We start from the raw sequence: 15,285 nt of genomic DNA, 5'->3' as shown, positions 1-15,285 counted from the left end.
ATAGTATTGTACTTACACTTTCCAGAGTACAATACTATTTATTATCTTTTTATAATATTGGTACTTACTTCACCATATTGCTGCTATCTTTCTTTTATATCAACTACGCATATTGCACTTTGGAAACATCCGTGGCGACCACTACAAATCCATAGACGGGGATTGTACCGTCCAAGCGCTTCACAGCAGAGCTCTGTCATAGCTCATCTCAATGTGAGTGGATTGCATATAGCTACTAATTATTTATTTTTAAGACTAAATTTACTGTATTGCACTATTATTTTTTAATTATTTTCCGAGGTTACGATTAATTGGAAAATTCAAAGACTCATGTATGTATTTTCTACATATATAAATTATTAGGCGCGGTATACACCTCCTTTCTTGTTTCTCTACTACACACTCACAAGGTTGGGGAATCCTTGTTTTGTATACTGCTGCCTGACCACTATAGTGAGCGCCTATTACTTCCCTTTTTTCCACTTAAATCTATGTGCCTGCAACCGTACAAGGGTTCTGGAACCCTACAACTCCACGATCACAACTAACCAGACTGGCAAATCATGTCTCCTCAAGGAAGATTTAAGAAGGTACAAACACTACATCGTGTCACGCCAACATTCAAACCAGACAATCAAGACACTTGACCTACTAATCATTCCTTAACTACTTCTAAATACGATTCTACATTCATACTCCTGGCATTAGAGTAGGTTAGGACCACTGGCTCCTATTTAGCACATCCTTTCAATAAGCACGGCATCCAGTAGCAGTACGCCGGTACACATAATTAGTCACTAGGAATCAGCTACATTATACAGGAACATTCCTAACGGATAAGAAATATGGCAAACGGATTTTATATGATAATTATAGTGCAATAAGTGTGTTTTCTTGCATTTCCTTTTGCCTTCTTTTACAGGCCTACCCCCTACGTCGGTTCCGGCACACCACACCAACTTAATTCCAATCACAAGGTATTTCACTATACGATATTAACCAACCACAAGTTTAAGGCCGTAAGGCCTGTATTTGTGGGAGGAGTTAAGCGTTCCTATATAAACGCTACTCCCCCCTTCCTACCTGCCGTACGCACGCTGTTCACCCCACCCACCTCTCCCTCTTATACAATTCATTCGGGGAGGCCCTCTTTTACAGGCCTACCCCCTACGTCGGTTCCGGCACACCACACCGACTTAATTCCAATCACAAGGTATTTCACTATACGATATTAACCGACCACAAATATATATATATATATATATTACAAAGATGGTTGGATCTCACCAAAATGAAAGTTTCAATCATAGGATTAGGTAATCGCTGTGAACGGTCCAGTAGTTCTCAAGTGTGTAGAGAGTAAAAATAAATAAAAATTAAAGTAACACTAAAGGTAACTGTTGCTTAACATTGCTAGATCAGCTAAGTAGCTAGTCAGTATATGATTCAGAGAGATGTCATTATTATGAGAAGAACATGCTAGTAAACATTGTTTGCGGAACATAACATACTAAAGTAGGTAGAGTGAATACAGTAGTGTTACGTTTTTCCCATGTGGGGTTGCTGTATTGTATGTTGAAGTAAGTCGCTTTATCCAAATAGCTGTGTAAGGCAAGGCAGTAGGGATTGAAAAGGCAGGCTGTGTACAGCGCTGTGAGCCTGTAGGTTAACATGTGTGAGGATTACGTTTAGGGCTCGGTGTTGCGATTAGAAGTGCGTTTTAGACATAAGATTAGATTAGAGGCAAGTGTCATGAAAAGCCACTGAGCACATCTAGTGAAAGGCGGATGGTATAGTAGGACATACATTGCCTGGTTGTGCTGGTCAGTTTGCTAGGTTTCTTCATGTGGGTATCAAATAAGTATGCCTATACGTGTCTATCATGCAAAGAAGCAGGCAGCATTATAACTTTAAGTCAGATATGGCAACGGCAGACTAATAACATATAAACAGTGACATAATCAACTTGCTGGAGCATTGAAGAAATAGGTTAATTTACGCTTAAGTCTGTATTTGTCTCGTCCCGCCAGACGGCTCTGCTGCAACGGCTGTTCACCGCTGGAGCCACGGGAGCTCGGTGAGCTAGTGTCAGTGTCCCTTTTAACCAACGCCTGTGGATGGGAGCATGTCGGTGCCCTCTAGTGGTACGCGGTTCGGATGCGTCGTGTGCCAGGTCTCCTGCCGGTCGGCTATGCGGCCCTCCGTAGGCTTGGTGCTCCGTAGTGCGTAGGAACCTCGCGGTGTGGGCCACCCCTTGCGTGCGTTATAGTACCTCTGTGGAAAAGCTTCTCTCCGGTCCCCGGGCGCTGGATAGGCCTGCACCTTCGTTCCACAGACTCGGTTGCCTCTTGGGGCCGTGTCTCCCCTTTTTCGGGTGCCTCTGGAAGCCCGGATGTTCTGCCGCCGCCAGCGGCGGTCGGGCTTCGGGCGTTGTGGTTGGTGCTTTGGAGATGGTCTCCGGTTGGCCTTCCTCTCAGGTAGGCCCCGAGGGCGGCTCCACGTGCGGTGCCTTGGTGCGGCCCGGACTCATGTCGTCTCCTACTCCGTGTGTGATGTTCGCGGGGGCGCTTCTTAGGGGGAGGCTTCCACCCAGTGTTCAGGCAGGTTGTAGCTGCTGCTCGTTGGGCAATGCGGAGCCAGAAGTTATGGCAGATGGCATTAAACCTGGCCTCAAATCGATCTTCCCAGGGAGTGTTCTGTTCGCCGGGCTTGGTGTTCCACGTGGCGGCCATCTTGGTCGCGCCATGGGTTCCCTGTCGGGCGGTGCCCTCACACTCCGGTGTTCCTGGGGTGCTCATCCCTCTGCCTTGAGTGCACCGGGATATCCCCCACCGGTCCGGGGGGGGGGGGTCAGAGTGCTGCGGGTTCACCGGTCGAGCCGGAGCGTCGGGAGGTCGGCCGCCTCTCCCCCGCCCAGGTGCCAGTAGGCCGCAGCAGGGCTCTCTGGTTATTTTCAGTAGCGGTGCTTGTAGTGCGTTTGAAGTCGCTTGCCCGGAGTCCCCTGGATGCCAGTGCCTCCATACATCGGTAGCTGAGCCCTGTATTTAGTCTTTTTATTGCTTTATCGTCGAGTTGTAGCAGGAGCTCGTGTAGTGTGCGACTGCTCTGCTTGGCAGTCAGGCTCCGCCCCCATGGTTCTTAGATCTTTGCATACTTTTTTTTTTCCAAACATATCCAGTGCACTGGATTTATGGTGGGCAGGGTAAAAAGTTGATTTATTTTTTAAGTTGCTTCTTATATATTCTTTGCCCTTGTCTGTGTTTATGGTTTGGTGTATAGTATCTTGTGTATTAAGTGTGCCTTGTGATTTTGAAATGAAAAATCTTTTAAGAGTTGAATTTCTGACAAATTTGTTAATGTCAATATAAGTTAGAAATGAATTATGTGGTCTGGTAGGAGCAAACTTTAAACCTTTTTTAAGAATATTTATCTGGGTTTTATCTAGGTTCTTTTGTGAAAGGTTAAATATACCTATGGGAGGAGTGTTAGATTTTAATATTAAAATCTTCCTTTTTTGCTCTCTTCTTCCTGCTCTTCTACCTCTAGGATTCTTTTTCGACTCTTGATAGGTGTTATATTGAGACAATTGGTGTTTTTCTTGGTTGGACGGAATCTCTAAAGAAGAGGTTTCGTCAAATTGTTCACAAAAGGACAGGGCATGATATCTGTTCTTAGTGGTAATATCATTTGGTGAATTGGGATCTTTAGTATCATATTTATTGTGTTTTTTGTGATTCACTTTTTCCCAAGAGTATTCCCTGTCTCTTGGTTTTCGTTGTGGAGAAATTGGTGCATATGTGAATGTGTTTTTGGTCTAACTACCAATGGTGATTCTTTTTGAGTGTGATATCTTTCTTTTCTTTGATCTCTAGTGTTTTCGGTCCGATATATTCTTTTGTTATGTGTTAAAGAGGTTTATTATAGGCTTCTTTAACCCCTTAAGGACCAAACTTCTGGAATAAAAGGGAATCATGATGTGTCAGACACGTCATGTGTCCTTAAGGGGTTAAATCTGCCTCTATGTTCTTCGTTGGTGTTAACTTGTGTTTTCATGGTGTTGGTGGTCATGTGTCGATCTGTGAACTTTTTTGGAAATCTGTTCCAATGATTAGTTTTATATGGATATTTAGATCTTTCGTTACCTTCTTGGCTTTGAAGGCGTTTTGATCTAAACATTCTATTCTCTGTGTGAAAATTGTGTTGATAATTTGTGTTTTTCCATTTTTGTTGTTTTTGTGGTTTCTTTGTGTTGTATGTGCGTATTTGGTTATTTGCATAATCATGTTTATCCCTGTTATATTTATTTTTCTTTATCTTTTTGATGTCGGTTTCTGTTTTTTCAACTGTCTTTTTATGGTTTGTGTTTGGTTGAAATATTCCTCTGTGTCTGCAATGGGATAAGTTGGTCTCTTAAATGGTTAATTTTTCTATCTAGGACGAGAAGTCTAACACTTTTTACTTTAATAAGACTTCTCATCAGACCAAATGTGCAGAATTCTAGATGGTTGTACCATTCTTCCATAAAGATTTTTTTATCTGTGTCAGATGTCTGCATTTTAAATAATCTAAGACCTCTGGGAGTAATCTTATCTTCAACATATTTAGTAAGAGTTGCTATCTCTCATCTCAACTTCATTTCCTTAATCTGGGAAAATTCTAATTCTTTTAATAACTCTTTGGGATCATCAAATGTAATCAGAGGTTCATTATTTTCCAATTATTTTTCAGTTGTTCTTGGAGAGAGGAATGAAGCCCGGAATCCTAAAAAAAATGAATTTCAATATATAAACATACAACACCTTAGGATCCCGGTCATTTATTTCCTCCCCAAGATCCACAACAGCCTAACTAATCCCCCTGGCCGCCCGATAGTATCTGGCATAGGGTCTCTTCTCTCTAACTTGTCTGAGTATATTGATATTCTATTGCAACCTTATGTTATAAAAACCAAATCATATCTTAGAGATACAATAGCTCTCTGAAATAAACTAGACAACATAAAATGGGAAAAAGACTTTCTACTTATTACTTGTGACGTTCAGTCCTTATATACCATCATCCAACACCAACAAGGATGCAGAGCAGTAAGATTACTTTCAGAGAGAACATGAAATGCCCCAAGACCAAATAGAGTTTTTAATTGAAGGTATAGACCTAATTTTAAATAATAATTAATTTTGGTTTAAAGATGGTTTTTATTTACAAAAGAGAGGTACAGCTATGGGCACCAGGTTTGCGCCCAGCTATGCCAACCTCTACATGGCCGAATGGGAGGATTGATACATTTGGAGTGGACATGGCTGGGCAAAAAAAACAGGTGTCCTATTCGAGATATATAGACAACCTTTTATTTATATGGAGAGGATCCGTTGCAGAAGCACGGGATTTTTTCTTTTTTAAATATTAACCAAGAAGGAATTGTTTTAACTTCGGAAATAAGTGACACTCAAATTACATATTTAGATTTAAATATTTACATGAAAGATAACACAATTAACACTAAGACACACTTTAAAGAAGTACATGTAAATAATTTTATATCGACACCAATAGTTGCCACAACAAAGTCTGGCTAGACAGTATACCAAAAAGTCAAATGCTAAGACTTAGAAGAAACTGCTCGGAAACTACCATTTTAAAACAACAAGCGGAAAAAATAAAAGAGTTTTCTACAAAAAGGGTATGATAATACAATAATCCAATCCACATTTAATCAAGCATTAATAACTAACCAAAAAGATCTATTGTCCAAAAAAAGGGTTCAGAAACAAAATATATCCCTTCCAATCGTATTGGACTATAACAATAAAAACAGAGAACTCAAAAAAATCATAAATAAACATTGGCATTTGTTGAAAGAGGACAATATTTTAAAATGTTTAATCCCAGAGAAACCCAAAATTGTATTTAGAGGAGCACCTAATTTAAAGATGCACCTCACAAAAAATTATACTAAGGCAGAAAATAAAATAAAAGACAATTTTATAAATAATATTAAGGGTTTTTATAAATGTAATACATGTGTAGCATGCAAAAAAACGAAACAAACATCCAGATTAACCCCTTAAGACCGCAGGACGTTCTATGCCGTACTTATTTAGATGGCTCTAAAATCCGCAGGGCGGCATAGAACGTCCTGCGATCTTATGTACTTACCCGGTCGCCGGCGATCCCACGCCGGCGATCGCGGTATGGGGGACTTACCTGGGAGCCCAGGGAGTCCCCCTCCGTCCTCTTCGGCCCCCCAGGGCCATGTGATCGCGAGGTCCTTGCGAGGACCCCGCGATCACATGGACGGCATAGCCGTCCAAGGCAGTGCCAGCAGGGGGAGTGCCTGTAACGACAGGTACTCCCCCTGCTGTCTGAAATTCAAATAAAATCAGTTAAAACAGTGTAAAAATAAGATTATATATACTTAGATCATATATATATTTATTATATATATGATCTAAGTGTATATATATATATACACATATACACATAAATATACATACACTGTCTACATGTATTTTAATATTAATATATACATAATTATATATATATATATATTAATATCAAAATACACGTACAATGATATTGATTAAATATATATATAATTTTTATTATATATATATTTATATATATTAAAAAATAAATAAATATATAAATACGCTAAAAAATAAAATAATACAAAATAAATAAAAAATATATAAACATGCGTAATTTCGTTCTAACTGTATTTTAAAATTAATATATATATTGATATCAAAATACATGTAGAACGAAATAATATATATATCTATATACATAAGTATATACGTATATATCACTAAATATATACCTACATATAAATACAAATAATAAAAAAATTATATACATATATATGCATACATATATATACACACCTATATATATAATAATTCTACACATATATTTATGTAATAATTTTACATAATTAGGTCATTTTATTAATTACAATTAGCGGGACCTGCCTGACAACCCATGCTGAAACTATAGGGAATTTAATTTGCTAGCACTATATTTAACCCTGTAACTTTCCAAGACACCATAAAACCTGTACATGGGGGGTACTGTTTTACTCGGAAGACTTCGCTGAACACAAATATTAGTGTTTCAAAACAGTAAAATATATTACAACGACGATATCGTCAGTGACAGTGACATTTTTTGCATTTTTCACACACAAATGGCACTTACACTGACGATATAATTGTTGTGATACATTTTACTGTTTTGAAACACTAATATTTGTGTTCAGCGAAGTCTCCTGAGTATAACAGTACCCCTCATGTACAGGTTTTATGGTGTTTTCAAAAGTTACAGAGTCAAATATAAGGTTTGCGTTTCAGTTTTTTCACATTAAAATTTGCCAGGTTGCCTTTGAGACCGTATGGTAGCCCAGGAATTAAAATTATCCCCATGATGGCATACCATTTGCAATAGTAGACAACCCAGGGTATTGCAAATAGGGTATGGTTTTTTTTTTTTTAGTAGCCACTTAGTCACAAACACTGGCCAAAATTTACGTTCAAATTAGTTTTTTGCATTTTCAAATATTAACACTAACTTTGGCCAGTGTTTGTGACCAAGTGGCTACTAAAAAAGACTGGACATACTCCATTTGCAATACCTTGGGTTGTCTACTTTTGCAAATGGTATGCCATCATGGGGGTAATTCTTATTTCTGGGCTACCATATGGTCTCAAAGGCAACGTAACCAATCTGGCGAATTTCAATGTGAAAAAACTGAAATATGTAACATGCTATATTTGGCCCTAAAACTTACCAAAACACCATAAAACCTGTACATAGGGGGTACTGTTTTACACGTGAGACATCGCTGGATACAAATATGTGTATTGAATTGCAGTAAAAGCAAACTGTATTATGACATTCACAGTTAGAATGTCACGTAGAACTAAAAAAATTTAAAAAAATCTTATTTTCTCCCATTTTTGTTATATTTTTTTCATATTAAATTATGTTTCATACCTAAATATTTGATGTTAAACGAAAGCCCTGTTTCCCCTGAATAAAATGATATATAATAAGTGTGGGTGCATTTAATATGAAAGAGGTGAATTACGGTTGGACAGACATGTAGCGCAAATGCCAGGTTTTGTTTACGTTTTTTTTGGATCACAACTTGTACATTTGGCTGCGGTCTTAAGGGGTTAAGAGCTACTTTTAAATGAAACAACACTGGTAAAATATACAATATTAAAGAGACAATCACCTGTAGCAGTAAAAATGTAATATATTTGTTGGAGTGCCCATGTGGCCTCCAATACATTGGACGAACAATTAGACCTTTAAGAGTACGTGTGGCTGAGCATTGCAGGAATATAGAAGAGGGTTATAAGAACCATCCTGTTTCATCCCACTTCTGCACCCACAACAATAATCCTAAGGACCTTATCTTTATAGGAATTGCCACTGTTAAGAACCACTGGAGAGGAGGTGATCACATTAAGAAAATAGGACGTATAGAGATGGAATGGGTCTACCATATGGATACTTTATATCCTAATGGATTGAATATTGAATTCGATCTGTTCAATTTTTTATAATTTTCTTCAATTCTTCACAATTTTTATAGTTTTTATACGAACTAATTTTATATTAACTAATAATATCAATGTGCTTGTCATTTTTAGCATATTTTGACCCTTATTCCATCTCTAACCCATGATCACTCCAATTTTTACGCTATCCATTTCTTCTATATATATTTTTATATATACTACCTTATTTTTTATACCTATTTCTTAGCAATATGTATGTTTTCCCTTTTTACTACATATATATTTATGTCGTTATATATCTACATATATGTTTTAAGTGTTCACTATAAAACTATATTTACTTTTAATGTTTTTTATTGTACCTACATCTTGCTTATACTTGCCAATAAGATTTGTGTATATAAGAAACATATTAATATGAATATGTAATGATTAATATTGATTTAAAATGTTTTATGTCTTTTCCCATACTGTGCCCTTTACCAACATGGCTGAAACACATTGCTGGCTGAGTCAAAGCACACTTGTGTAGACTCAGTGACTTCATCATATATGGACGCCTGGGGTGAAATAAATGCGTTCTTTGATCTATCATCGAAGGAGGACACTGAAGATATGCTCTTATAAGATACCCTTACTGTTGAAACATTATTGTTATCAAATGCAGAAAGAAAAGTCCTGCGCTCAACTCCCATCACTACTGGGCGGCTGCAATGACTACAGTACACATCAGCCCCAATACATAGTAAAAACCAAAGAAAAACATGTTACTTGCGCTCTATCCTTTATCCCTATGTATTTTTAAAACAAATGGAGGTCTTTTAGTTACCTCCAATGGCCATGAGAGGATTGAGCCCACCTGCCACATCAAGGCAGACCCCTGTAGGTGGGTTCTAACTCTAACCATTCACCTTGCTTCCTTGAGCCTCTGGCAAAAATCTCTAATGAGACAGAAAGGGGTATTTTTTATATACACCCCTATACATTATTAACCCTTAATAGGGAACACATGGGATGGGCGGCTGCATTGTAACAAGGCTGAGTAATACAAAAATTGGATACAAATGCAGAAAGAAAAGTCCTGCGCTCAACTCCCATCACTACTGGGCGGCTGCAATGACTACAGTAACATTATTGTTATCAGTAAAAGTCCTCAGGAATATGCCACCGAGCGGCATTTGCGAAATGAAACGCATACTGTCTCAAAATGGCCGCCGATGTGTTCCAATCTGGAACCCACAATATCACTAAGTGTGGTTTCGCCGCGTCACTTCCGGTATGACGCGTGCGTTCCACAAGCGATCACAGGAAATTGAACACACCAGGAAGTTATTTTTATGAATATACTACCTATATAAAGGACATCTTTTGAAGACTCTCTCACACTTCTTTTTTTTTTTAAATTCTTTATTTTTGGAGTGCAGAGGAAGGTACAAGCTTGAACAATGACATGTTGAGTATACAATATCATGGCTAACGAGTGGCATACATTGTCAAGGTTTTTGCACTTTTTTTTTGTAAAGTAAGAACAAGAGTACAACAAGATGGAACATATATCAAATAACCTGCTTAAAGAATAGAGTGTTGTAGTATTAGTATCAAGTTATCGATATGGTTATATAGGTGTAGTAAATAAGCTGTGCACGCGTATTACCTGGACAGTTAACAGTACATATTGGTTATGTGCACTTTGTGATGTCTATGTAGTTTTGTCATCAGGATAATTAAGATATTCGACGATTAATGAAGCTAAACAACTAAGCTAGTGTATAAGACGTGTAGGCTTCGTGATCAGGTTGATTGGGTTATTAGAGGCTAGACATCATGCAGTATAAACGTCAATGAGCTACGTTGGCTAACAAGTGCTTTGGTACATACAGCATTACAACATTTGCATGGCATTAAAAAATAACATTAAAGAAATGGGAAAATAGGACGGGTGAAGACCTTAAGTCCTTTGCTAGACCTTAAGTCCCAATGCTGTGTGGTTCATCCGATGCCTTGTATGGGCTCCCCCTGCGCTGTCTGCTGCAGCTGTGTTGCGGTCTGTGTTTCACCCGGTCGGGCAGTGTGTGGGTGGGGTGTGTGAGCGTGGGCTAGCATCCGCTGTGGCAGGTAGGAGTCCTTGGTGTCGGCTGTCAGCCAGGGGCATGCCGGTGTCACCCTCCTGCTCCGGACTTGTGGCAGGGCCAGCTTTGTTTCCCCATTAACTCGGGGGGTTGAAGAGGCCGGGTATATACCTGTTGAGGTAGGACCCAGGCCTGTGGTGGTGTGTCGCCGCGTGCCATGCGCAGGCCTCCGCCTCTGCTTGCATGGGGGATGCGTCTGGGCTTTGCCCCTTGGGGCCCTCACCCCGAGTTGGCTCTTGTGGCGGGTCGTGGGTTGTGCCGTCGGGCTTATGTCTGGGAGCTTCATTGTGCCCCTCCGGCTGTTGCTTACTTGGATCCACGGCGTGTTCTCGCCCGCCCGCGGCTGCTGCTGTGCAGCTGTGTGTCTAGCTTCCACCTTTGCCCAGAAGTTTGCCATCAGCCTGTTCAAGCGGGTTTCCAGGTCGCCAGTTAGCTGTGTGGGTTCACAGGTTGCGGGTGGTTGGACCGGGTTAACCCCCACCGGTCCTGAGGGGGGAGGGGAGACCCGATACTTCAGGTGCCGCACGCTTTGAAGGGCTGGGAGAGCGGCCGCCTCTCGCCTGCACTGCGTCGTGTAGGCCCCAAGCCTCTGATCTACTGATCCAGCGGTCTTTCCGAGTGTGTCGGATATCATTCTGCTCCTCAGCTTTGGTGTCGTCGAGCAAGGTAAGTTGGGGTGCAGGGTCTGGTATTTTCCCCCCGTTTTTCGCTTTAAATCGGGACCGGGCTCGGGAGCTCACAGATTATGCGTCTGGTCGGCTCCCCGGTCAGGCTCCGCCCCCGACTCTCTCACACTTCTAAAGAAGCCTGATGGGTGAAGCACGTAAAGTGGGACTTTTATATATAGTCATTTTGTTTTATGTATTTGCCATTAAATAATATATTTTAAAGCTATATATACACCCTTATATTTTATTTTTACTTCCTGGTTACTATATCCTTTGGTGGGGATTATACCACCCAAGCTGATTATACTAGAGCAGTGATGGCGAACCTTTTTGGGCCCGAGTGCCCAAACCGCAATACATGCCAATTTTTTTTCCTTAAAGTGCCAACACGGCAATTAAACCTGAATATTGAGGTTTAAGTTTAGAAAAAACAACTCGTACTGTTGTCCGAACTAATTAACAACTTTTGTTTTAAAAGAACACAACAACAGAGTTCAATGATACAAATTGTAAGTAATGATATAAATAGATGAAATTAAGCTTATATTTATTAGTATCTCCAACAAATGCAATACATACACACACAGTCTGCTGAATACACACACACACACACACACACACACACGACTGCTGAATATAGAGACTGATGAATACACATACAGATAGTCTGCTGAATACACAGACAGTCTGCTGAATACACAGACAGTCTGCTGAATACACAGACAGTCTGCTGAATACACACACAGACAGTCTGCTGAGTACATACACACACTGCTGAATACACACACATACTGCATTGAGGGGTGTAGTGTATGTGTTTGTGTGAGGGGTGCTGTGTGTGTGTGTGAGGGTTGCTGTGTGGTAGGGGTGTTGTGTGTGTGTGTGTGTGTGAGGGGTGCTGTGTGTGTGTGAGGGTGGTGTGTGTGAGGGGTGCTGTGTGTGTGTGTGTGAGGGGTGCTGTGTGTGTGTGTGAGGGGTGCTGTGTGTGTGTGTGTGTGAGGGGTGCTGTGTGTGTGTGTGAGGGGTGCTGTGTGTGTGTGTGTGAGGGGTGCTGTGTGTGTGTGAGGGGTGCTGTGTGTGTGTGTGTGGGGTGCTGTGTGTGTGGGGTGCTGTGTGTGTGTGTGTGTGTGTGTGTGGGGTGCTGTGTGTGTGTGTGTGTGTGTGTGTGTGTGGGTGCTGTGTGTGTGTGTGTGTGAGGGGTGCTGTGTGTGTGTGTGTGAGGGGTGCTGTGTGTGTGTGAGGGTGGTGTGTGTGAGGGGTGCTGTGTGTGTGTGTGTGAGGGGTGCTGTGTGTGTGTGTGAGGGGTGCTGTGTGTGTGTGTGAGGGGTGCTGTGTGTGTGTGTGTGAGGGGTGCTGTGTGTGTGTGAGGGGTGCTGTGTGTGTGTGTGTGAGGGGTGCTGTGTGTGTGTGAGGGGTGCTGTGTGTGTGTGTGTGTGAGGGGTGCTGTGTGTGTGTGTGAGGGGTGCTGTGTGTGTGTGTGTGTGTGTGGGGTGCTGTGTGTGTGGGGTGCTGTGTGTGTGTGTGTGTGTGTGTGGGGTGCTGTGTGTGTGTGTGTGTGTGTGTGTGGGGTGCTGTGTGTGTGTGTGTGTGAGGGGTGCTGTGTGTGTGTGTGTGAGGGGTGCTGTGTGTGTGTGAGGGGTGCTGTGTGTGTGTGTGTGTGTGTGTGTGAGGGGTGCTGTGTGTGGGGGTAGGGGGAGGGGAGGGATGCTGGGTGTAGGGGAGGGGTGAGGGGGAGGGGAGGGGTGCTGGGGACAGGAGGGGTTCTGTGCGGGGGATAGGGCTACTGTGTGTGTGTGTGGGGGGGTAGGGGTACTGTGTGTTGGGGATAGAGGTACTGCTGGGGGGTAGGGGTACTGTGTGTGGGGGGAGGGGTACTGCTGGGGGATAGGGGTGCTGTGTGTGTGTGGGGGGGTAGGGGTGCTGTGTGTGTGTGGGGGGGTAGGGATACTGTGTGTGTGGGGGGTAGGGGTGCTGTGTGTGTGGGGGGGGTAGGGGTACTGCTGGGGAGTAGGGGTGCTGTGTGTGTGTGGGGGGTAGGAGTACTGCTGCGGGGTAGGGGTGCTGTGTGTGTGGGGGGGTAAACGTTTAAAAAAAAAAGTATATTAAATTATCTTCTCTCTCTCCCCCCCCCCCCCCCCCCCCCCTTCTTACCTTTAATGAAGGAGGGGGGGGGGACACAGTCATCCCTGGTGGTCCGGTGGTGGCAAGTACTGCTTCCGGTTCGGATGGCAGGGGGAGGCATGGGAGGGATCTTTGAAGCGGCTACCCTGTCCTCCCGCGCAATGCTGTGTGGATTTAACCCTGCTTACACCAAAATCTAGATATAGGCATTTAAATGCCTGTTTAAGCAGATACATGCCATGCTTCCAGCACTGCATGTAGCTCATCAAAAAGGATGGGGTCACTAAAATTGTGCCCAGCTGATAGAGGGGAGCCCCAGGTTTCCATTGATTCCTGGAACTCCCTTGTGTGAGCAGGGATCTAACCCTGATCACACCAAATTATAATAGTGGGGTTTTAAATCCATTTAATGCTTGTTTGCAGCGCTCACTTTGAGCTCTGCAAACAGAGCATGGGTCAGTCTGGGGCCACTTATTCTAGCCTCAGGTGAGAGAGGGGAGCCCCAGGAATCAAATGATACCTGGGGCTCATAGTTACCAGCAAGGTAATAGACCTGCTGGAAAAATACTGCATGGCGAAAAATGTTTTTGCCATGCGTCCTTAAGGGGTTAAGTGTTTCCTTTATTCTTTTGAGCAGTGTATTTTTTTCAGAGCTTCTTGTCTAAATAAGTGGGAACAACCCACTTGTGCAGTACTGCCACTCTACTAAGGAAAATAAAATTTACAGTAAGTAAAATTACTGGGGGTTGGGCAGGCTTTGTCAGTCACAGCCAGCAGAGGTGTGACTAGGGCTGCATGGACAGAAACAAGTGATATAACTCCTAAATGAGATTTGAGACTTCAGAGGCATGATCTATACACAAAATGGTTTAATTAAGCTAAAGTTGTGGTGGTGTGTCGCCGCGTGCCATGCGCAGGCCTCCGCCTCTGCTTGCATGGGGGATGCGTCTGGGCTTTGCCCCTTGGGGCCCTCACCCCGAGTTGGCTCTTGTGGCGGGTCGTGGGTTGTGCCGTCGGGCTTATGTCTGGGAGCTTCATTGTGCCCCTCCGGCTGTTGCTTACTTGGATCCACGGCGTGTTCTCGCCCGCCCGCGGCTGCTGCTGTGCAGCTGTGTGTCTAGCTTCCACCTTTGCCCAGAAGTTTGCCATCAGCCTGTTCAAGCGGGTTTCCAGGTCGCCAGTTAGCTGTGTGGGTTCACAGGTTGCGGGTGGTTGGACCGGGTTAACCCCCACCGGTCCTGAGGGGGGAGGGGAGACCCGATACTTCAGGTGCCGCACGCTTTGAAGGGCTGGGAGAGCGGCCGCCTCTCGCCTGCACTGCGTCGTGTAGGCCCCAAGCCTCTGATCTACTGATCCAGCGGTCTTTCCGAGTGTGTCGGATATCATTCTGCTCCTCAGCTTTGGTGTCGTCGAGCAAGGTAAGTTGGGGTGCAGGGTCTGGTATTTTCCCCCCGTTTTTCGCTTTAAATCGGGACCGGGCTCGGGAGCTCACAGATTATGCGTCTGGTCGGCTCCCCGGTCAGGCTCCGCCCCCGACTCTCTCACACTTCTAAAGAAGCCTGATGGGTGAAGCACGTAAAGTGGGACTTTTATATATAGCCATTTTGTTTTATGTATTTGCCATTAAATAATATATTTTAAAGCTATATATACACCCTTATATTTTATTTTTACTTCCTGGTTACTATATCCTTTGGTGGGGATTATACCACCCAAGCTGATTATACTAGAGCAGTGATGGCGAACCTTTTTGGGCCCGAGTGCCCAAACCGCAATACATGCCAATTTTTTTTCCTTAAAGTGCCAACACGGCAATTAAACCTGAATATTGAGGTTTAAGTT

At 42.7% G+C, this 15,285-nt stretch overlaps 1 protein-coding gene across 1 annotated transcript in view; it reads left to right on the top strand.

The window, feature by feature from the left end:
* DDX24 (DEAD-box helicase 24) overlaps positions 1–15,285 on the top strand; it is a 90,405-nt gene that overhangs the window by 69,453 nt on the left and 5,667 nt on the right.

Source organism: Pelobates fuscus, chromosome 13, assembly GCF_036172605.1.
Source record: "Pelobates fuscus isolate aPelFus1 chromosome 13, aPelFus1.pri, whole genome shotgun sequence".
NCBI classification, from domain to species: Eukaryota; Metazoa; Chordata; class Amphibia; order Anura; family Pelobatidae; genus Pelobates; species Pelobates fuscus.
The sequence above is the reverse complement of the archived record's forward strand: the minus strand, read 5'-3'. Positions and strand labels throughout refer to the sequence as shown.